Genomic DNA, 8,287 nt, shown 5'->3' on the forward strand with positions numbered 1-8,287 from the left:
AGCCTGTTGTCTGTACGCTAGACTCTGTTCAGCATGTCACCCATGATTCCCATTCTCTTCATGCCGTTATCTCTTCTGGTGCCTCATTCTGCCTGCGCTACGCTGCATAGCTCATGCTCTATTCAAAATGTGCTCCGCTGGGCTTGGGGATTTAGCTCAGCGGTAGAGCGCTTGCCTAGGAAGCACAAGGCCCTGGGTTCGGTCCCCAGCTCCGAAAAAAAGAAAGAAAAAAAAATGTGCTCCGTTACAGCCACCAGCTCCTCATTCAACACAGTCCCTCGCTTTCTTCATCCGCAGTTTCCCCTACACCTTGCATTCCACTCACTGTGTCTTTTCCGGTCGCCATCCTTTCTCTCCATACTCCGTTCCCATACTCCAAGCAACTGTTATATAACCGTTTCCCTCCATAACACTTTATCATGCTTCCTCTCTCCCACTCTCAACTCCTCTCTCTGTGGACATGGCTCTCCTAGTCCACACTTCATTCCTCACACTCCATCCATAAACCCCAAGCTCCGTCTGCCATGTTATCTCCTTTGTGTGTTCCGCTCTCCTGACTCTCTGCTCCCCGCGTCATTGTGCATGGTCGCTTCCCCACGGCACACCCCGCAGTCACTAAGTTCTCTTTGACACTCTCTACTCCTCTTGTACAGCTCGCTGCGCATGCCTTGTGTACCCCATCCTTCCCACACCTTTCTCGGTGCCTCACGCCCGTACGTTAGTCTCCATTATTAATAGGCCGCCTGTCATGATTCAACCGCTTCTTTGTAACTACTTTTCATTCAACAACATCCATATTCCGTCCTCATCCTCACATTGCCCTACATATCATTTCTTACAGACCATTGCATTTCACATTCCAAACCCCGTGCCTCACGTTTTCTCTCTGCTCCTCATGCCATACTTTATTCTCCATATTCCTGCATTCTCTACACTTCGTGTTCCATATTCTAATCCCATAGCGTGGGTTTGTATGACATTTAAAATTGTGATACTTCCTTGACGGATTGTTCCCCTTCTTGGTATGTAGTGCTCTTATTTATCTCTCTAATTAATTCCCTTTTGAAGTCTCCTTTGCCAGGTATTTTAGCTATGGCAGCTTGTTTGAAGCTTTTATTTGCTTCCTAGATGGTCTTCCGTCACTTGGCCCTCAGGCTGCATCGTTACCAGTTTCTTGGAGACAACAGATTGTTGGAGCCAGGATTTTTAACCCAGTCAGCCAGTCCATGTCTCTTTATTGTTAAGTTGCTATTATTGAGATCTTTGCTAATTTCTGTAATTTTGTTAGTTCTTTGTTAGTTCTTTACTTTCCCGTTGGTATCAGGGGTTTGCTAGTTTGGTGTGTGAGATGCCATGATTCCTACTTACCTCTCCTTGTGCAGCCGTGACATTCATTCTCTCCTGTGCTCTGTGACTGAAACGGTTCCCTCTCTCATGTATGTGCTATTCCTCTCTGTACCATCTGCAACGCTGCCTTGGTGGTCGTGAACTTGCTCTCTGCTCATCTGGAAATGTCCTTTTCCACCATCAGTTTCACAATATGGATGTCTTGCATAGAGCTCTCTTGGTTGGGCATTTATTTGATTTCAGGGCTTGAAATGCACCATTCTATGTGTTCTTAGCTTTGAAGCTGACAGATCTGATGGTGTTCTGACACTTCTGTCTGTGTAGGTAAGTTGATTTTCCCACCTTCTAGTTTGGTATTAGCTCCCTTTCTGTTGCTGTGACAAAATACATGATGAAAATGACTTAAGACGGGGAGGGTTTGTTTTGGCTTATGGTTTGAAAGTATAGACTATCATGACAAGAAAGGCAGTGGCAAGTTTAGGATTGGGACAGAATTTCTAACAATTTCTGAAATGGATTTATTTGAACTTTCTGCTGATACTTTGTACTGTGTCTTTATTCAAATCAGCATTCCAAGCGCTAACAACCAGAGATCAAAATATTGGACAACTGTGAGAGATATCGAAGATACCAGCCTGTGGTATCAAATGCTCAGCCAATGTTTCATTCTTTATGTAAAAAATAAATGTATCCATGTCATTAGCATAGAGATTTCTTTCATCGTTAATGAATGGTGAAATTATATCTCTATCAAGGAATTGTTTTGAAATAAATTTATTTATGATTGGTGATGAGTCAGCTTGATTTACACTCCATCTTCTCTTCCTATATGCTTGAGGTCATGTAAAGTTTTCTTGGGTGAAATAGAACAGAAAGTGGTAAGTGACAAATTTCTGTCTTGACACTCATTTTCCAAGGGTCTTGCTATGAGGCTGGTTACATGTCACTTGTGATAATGGAGCAAAACTTCACCCTCAGCCAGTCCCCACTAGTGTTCCCTGCTATGGAGTGCATTAATATCCTATTGCCTCCTCCTGCTTACTGATCTTTGACTCCAAATGATGAATCTTAGCATTTGAGGTATGGGATGCCCATCCCCTAGGAATCTGTTCTTTTCTAGAATGACAGTTTATCTTAGAAGCAATCTTGTCATTCAAACTTTCCTTTCTGATTTGCTCCATGAGCTCCCACTGGCATACTTTTGGTTTTAAGATCTGTTGTATTTCTTGGCAAGGGCATCCTAACACCCAGTCACCCTATTACATCCCAGGTAAGAAATAGGAGTATGCCAAGGAGTTTGTAGATGGTGAACTGAGCATTAGAGTAGAGCCTTGCAGTTCAGGAGAGGCTGAAAGGGGCCAGGGGGCTAAGGAGAGGAGACCTGGGACATGGTGCACCACAGAGCTGGAATCAGGACAGGAACCCACTCAGAGGGCACACAGCTGGGAAGGGCCCATGGGGCTACTTAGGAGAGGGACCAAGAAGTTGAGCAGGCCTGTGCTCTACAACCCCTCATACATACTGACCCACACTCATATGCTCACACACTAATATTGCCCACTCAAACACAAAAACATTCACCGAAACACACAAGTACAAGATGGCTTCACACTGGAGCTCACAAACACACCAGGCACTCAGAGTCACAGACACTACATCCACTCATATCTATACTCAAACATACACACAGACACATCGTTAGCCAAACACAGGTTCAAAACAAGCATGCTCACGCACATGCTCACACACACACACACACACACACACACACAGACACACAGACACGCACGCACGCATGCACCACACTTCCATAGCCTGCCACATTCACCTGTCTCTTCCTTTTATGGTACCCAAGAAGCCACAGTAGGTGGCAGGTGATAACAATGTTTCTGTTTACAGATGGAGAAACTGAAAGGGAGGGGGCTTCTTGAGAGCTCAAGGATTTGGCTTAGACCCAGAACTGGATGTCAGGCTCCGTCCTCCTGACACCCAGCGTGACATGGATACACTAGGAGCACGTAGGGACACTGTTGCACCATAACAGCCTTCTATCACATGAGACCTCCCAGGGACAGAAACATTGAACCAAGGCCAGGGCCATCGGGAAACTAGTCTGTATCTCTCTAAGTAACAAATTGAACCTGGGCCCTGCAGGGCCACTTTCTGCCTCACATACAGAAGTTTGGAGTACAGAACCCTATCCACTGTGGTGTCTGCCACCGGACCAGAAGTAGGACTATGTGTACAGAGCAGGAAGACAGTTCTCTAAGAATGTCCCACCGCCCACGCATGCATGGTGGCAGGAGATGAAGCCAGCTGTGGCCACAGAGTTCTGGTTCAGAGCAAATATTGTCCTAAAGTGGTTCTGGAACGTGCCTTGTGCATTTGTGTTTTTGTGTGTGTGTTTTGGGAGCTGTTGCATTGACAGTGGCTGCCAGCCAGCCTCCACAGAGGAAAGTAGGGTAGCTAGACAGTCTCTTGGGGGCCCAGCACCTGCATCTCACATCTGTCTCTGCTTTATATCTAGGGCTGTCCATCCGCCATGAGCTTGTACTGGTGAGGCAGCACAGGTGCCCATATGAAGGACTCTCCTGCCAAAGGTTAGGAGGGAGGGCAGACTCAGCTAAGGAACTGAGTCCTATTACTGGACCAGGTCCAACTGGAGAAAATGCTCTTACCAACCTTAGAACCAGCCATTGAAGTCAGTCACCAGATACTTGTTCCAGAGCTTAGAGTCCTCTGCAGCACCCCAGAGGTAGCCACCAGACCTGGCAACCCCAGACATGACCTTGGGTACCTGCCATTCCCTGGACAGGAAGAATTAGGCAAATGGTGTGGAGCCAGTTCTCTGGTGTCCACCATTCCTGCACAGCTGAAGGGCTCACTACTCTCAGCTCCTCAGATGGACAGATGATGGTAAGTCACATTTTATCCCCATGAGTATGACTATCATCAGAGACCTCATGGACCTGCCCAGTGTTCTCAGGAATGTTCTAGAAGCAAAGGTAATAAGGTGCCTAAGGTTAGGATAGGTGGAACGAGGTAGGCTATGAAGGAAGGAACTCAGGAAATATGGGGACCAGAGCCGCCACTGGAGCCAAGGACAGTTCTTGGCCCTCTGTGTGTGTTAGACACCCGGTATCATCAAGTCTACCCATATGCTGTTGTGGGGTGTCAATTCCACCCACTCTTGCTCCCCATAAGGCTGCCTCAAATACTAGCTTGTTTAGATGGCATTTGTAGGTTGACTCCTGCCCACCTAACAGGTTCTTCCCTGGGCATTAGAATTCCAGGTTCTCTCTCAAGGACACCTAGTTTCTCTTCCAAAGAGAAAGCCTTCAGACAGACTTGGCTCCCCATACATGTCTCTCAATGATGTAATCTTGCTTGCTCTTCAGTGAATTTCGTTTGGTACCCGGCACAGGTCGGTGGGCACACAGAGGTAGTGGCCAAGTTAGAATTTGAGGCTCTGGGGAAAGTTAGGACCCTCTGGCCCAAAATCATTCCTCTTATTTTGTATACCTCTTCTCCTTTGTGGTTTGTTTGTTTGTTTGTTTGTTTGTTTGTTTTGTGGTGAATGAGCTGGAGAGTGTAGTATATGCTCATGTGTATGTATGTCTGTGTGCACGCAGATGCATGTGTGTACATGGGTGTGGAGGCCAGAGGTCAACATCAGATGCCTTCCACTATTGTTCTCTGCCTTATTATTTGTTTGTTTGTTTGTTTGTTTGTTTGTTTGAGACAGGGATGTTAGAACTTGGAGCTCACCAATTAGCTAGGCTGGCTGAAAACTGAGCTCCTCTGTGCAGCCTCCAATGCCCAGCTAGAGGTAACCCTCAATTCCCAGCCTAGCCATGTGCTTTCTAGGGCCCAAGTTGTTACTGGACTAGACTTTTGCCAAATCTTCTGAGCTGGTACTGTGAGGCAGAGGTGAGGGATGGACCAACAGGAAATCAGGTGAGGCCAGCATGATTTTTCTAAGGGGCTGACCCAGCCATGGCCCTTTCTACAGATCTCTCTAGGTCTCTGCCTTCTTCTTCTGGGACCAGAAAACCCTGCATATCCCTCTTAACCATTACTGAATGTTGGGGGTGATCTGTGATGGGAAAGACGGAGCTTGGGACTCAGCTAAGAGATCCAGATACCCCCATGTATTCTACACATCATTTTGGAGAATGTGGGGGGCCTGGAAAGAAATAAGTGGCCCCCTGAAGCCCAAAAGTAGCCCAGATGGACACAGGCATGCGGGCAAGGATAAGTGTCCCGACTGTGGGGAGGAAGTCAGGATGATGTGGGCAGTTGTGGTCTCTGTGGGTCTGACACAGAGGTTCATTGCTGTAAACATTCCTTCTCTGAAGGCGTCCTGGGAACTTCAGGTACCGCCCTCAGGGGACTGCAGAAATGTCTCTCCCTGGCCTTCTCAATCCCACAGCCACCTACCTCCATGCCTTTCTCACCTGGTCACCTCAGGGCCTTGAGAAACCAAAACCTCCCCCACAAACACCTTCCACCTGAGATCCCTGACCTACCCCAGGTCTTGGAACCACAGACCCCAAAACCTGACACTCTTGCCATCACAGCCATTTGGAGGCCTCCTGTATCCCTTTTTCCAGTGTGACAAAAGCCACCATGGGAGACATGCCCTGACCCTCAGCCATCACCCCATAACCTGATCTTGAGTTTCTCAGACCTGGGGAAGACCCTCGAATGTGGGAAACCCCCCCTAAAGTTTCCATAGGAGCTTTCAACCTGGAGCAGATAAATGCTGGAATGAAGACCTTCCTGAATGCTACTCAGGCTGTCACGTCTCCCTGGCTCCCCAGCCCATTCTTGTCTAATTCCAAAGCAGATCCGCTGGACTTCAGAGAGACTGTGGGATGCCTTGCCTTTAATTACAACCAGAACTTGAAAACTCAAAGAAGGAGCCACTGGCCTTCTCCCCCACATCACACCCCAAGCTGAGAGTTCTCGCAGAGCTCACACCGCAGGACCTAGAGCTTTCCTTCTCTTCCTTCAAGGAGGATGTGGAGATTTTGAATCCATTCTTCTGACGCCTGCTCTTTCCCTGAGACTTGCAGTAGGCTCCTCTCCTGACTGATGTTTTATAATGGTAGGGCAACCGGGACTGACCAGAGGGGCAACGGTTAAAAGCACAGCTCAGAGACCTCAAGGCTTTGCCACGTATTCTTTTTTTGACAGCCTTAGAGGTATGATGACTTCAACCCCTGCCCTCATAAAGAACAACTCACTGGGGGCTGGAGAGATGGCTCAGTGGTTAAGAGTGTTGTTGCTCTTACAGAGGACCTGGGCTCAGTTCTGTGACTCAACAACCATCGGTAGAAGAGAGCCCTCTGAGAGCTCTGTGCCCCAAGTGTAAACACAGACACACATGTGCATCTATGTGAACGAGGTACACTAACCATCTGACTGGAGACAGACTAAGAAGAGCAGTGGATTTGATAGCATGTGGCTCCCAGAGTGGGTTCCCTGAGGCTGCTGTCTGTGGGATTGCCACAGAGATGCCACAACCTGGGTGTTTCTGCCATCTTTGGAGGTGGGGGCCACGGTCTATGGAGAGCAGCTCAAAACCTCCAGGATTCTACTCATACCTGTCCTCGCTGTTCTGGTAGCTTTTTACTTTTGACTATCAACCTCATTGGATTGAGACACCTAGGACATCTGCGCAAACATTTCCAGAGACAATAAACTGGGCAGTGTGTGTATGTGTGGAAAGGCTTGGTTATTGGTGGCACCATCCATCGGCTACGGTCCCCGATGGAAGAAAAGCAAAGGGGAGAAAGTAAGCTAAACACCAGCATTCCCCGCTCTGCCCCCTGGTCTGCTGATGTGAAGACAAGCAGCTCGGGTGCACACTGTCATGGAGCTGCCTACAACCATGACCTTCCCACCAGGATGCCCTATATCCCCTAGCCTGTGGGAGGGAAAAAATCCTTCCTCCTTTAAGTTGTTTTTATCAGGTATTTGGTTATAGAAATGAGGAGTAATTCATTCCTGGTTTGCTCATACGAGAAGGGCTCGTCTCATCTTTCAGACCCTATGAAGCAACTCACTGGACAATAACTCGTTGCTTTCAAGGGAAGCCAGAAGTCACCATACATGACATTGTGTGCTGGCAAATGGATACTGAGCCAGAGTGGCTTGTGGAAGGCTCATCCTCCCAGGCCTGCACTCCTATGCTCTGGCCCTGGCCCACCCCCCTCCCACATCACTCTGTACCACAGAGGGCCAGGAAGCCATGTTGGTTGGCCCCCTGGACCACAGAGGGCTCATAGGACCAGACCATGACACTCATGTTGTCTAGGCCAGACTTCTCCAGGTACTGAAGTTACCTTGGACCTGTGCCACTGAACAGGCAGCTGTCCCTTGGCCCTACCCACCCATGTTTTCTCTCCTTTCTCTCTTACCTGGAGGCTTCCCTCTTAGCTGCCTGAATCCCAGTCTGTAACCAAACTCCTTACTGGCCCCTGTTTTGCACCTCACTGCTTCATGCAACCTCAGAGAGGCTAGGGAGCAGCTCCTCCTACCTGGTTTTCAGAACCCAAAGACTTTGAGATTCCTGCAGATCCTGACACTGGATGCCTGCCACAGAGGGGGAGAGGGAGGAGTCTCAGAGCCTGTTACCCAACATTTACCAAGTTCAGATGCTCTCCTGATGAGAAGAAGCTTTACAGTTCGGCTCTCTGGAAGGTACTAGATGGCAGGAAGTACTCCCCTCCCCACTCCCCATGTGATCTAATTCCTGGGAGACACAGCAGCATCCATTTTGAAATCCCTTTGAAAATGTTTGCTTTGTTTTATTTAGAAATTTCCCAAATTTTTACCAAGTTAAAGAGATGACCACAAGAATGTGTAGCCTGGGTAGATGTCTGGCATCAACAACCCCTCCCGGCACTACCCAGCCTGCCCCTGCAACCACAGT

General features: G+C 48.2%; 1 long non-coding RNA gene across 3 annotated transcripts in view; it reads left to right on the forward strand.

The window, feature by feature from the left end:
- The window catches only part of LOC102548505 (uncharacterized), an 80,062-nt gene extending 72,994 nt beyond the window's left edge, over positions 1-7,068 (forward strand). Inside the window, exons 3-4 of one of the 3 annotated variants that reach the window (XR_005494670.2) lie at positions 1,623-1,671; positions 1,916-7,068. This is a non-coding gene — a long non-coding RNA (uncharacterized LOC102548505). The remainder of the gene's footprint in view (positions 1-1,622; positions 1,672-1,915) is intronic. The other 2 variants (XR_005494667.2, XR_005494668.2) reach the window with 2 other exon arrangements.
- The last annotated feature ends 1,219 nt before the right edge of the window (positions 7,069-8,287 follow it).

The sequence above is a fragment of the Rattus norvegicus genome, chromosome 1 (genome assembly GCF_036323735.1).
Source record: "Rattus norvegicus strain BN/NHsdMcwi chromosome 1, GRCr8, whole genome shotgun sequence".
Classification (NCBI taxonomy): Eukaryota; Metazoa; Chordata; class Mammalia; order Rodentia; family Muridae; genus Rattus; species Rattus norvegicus.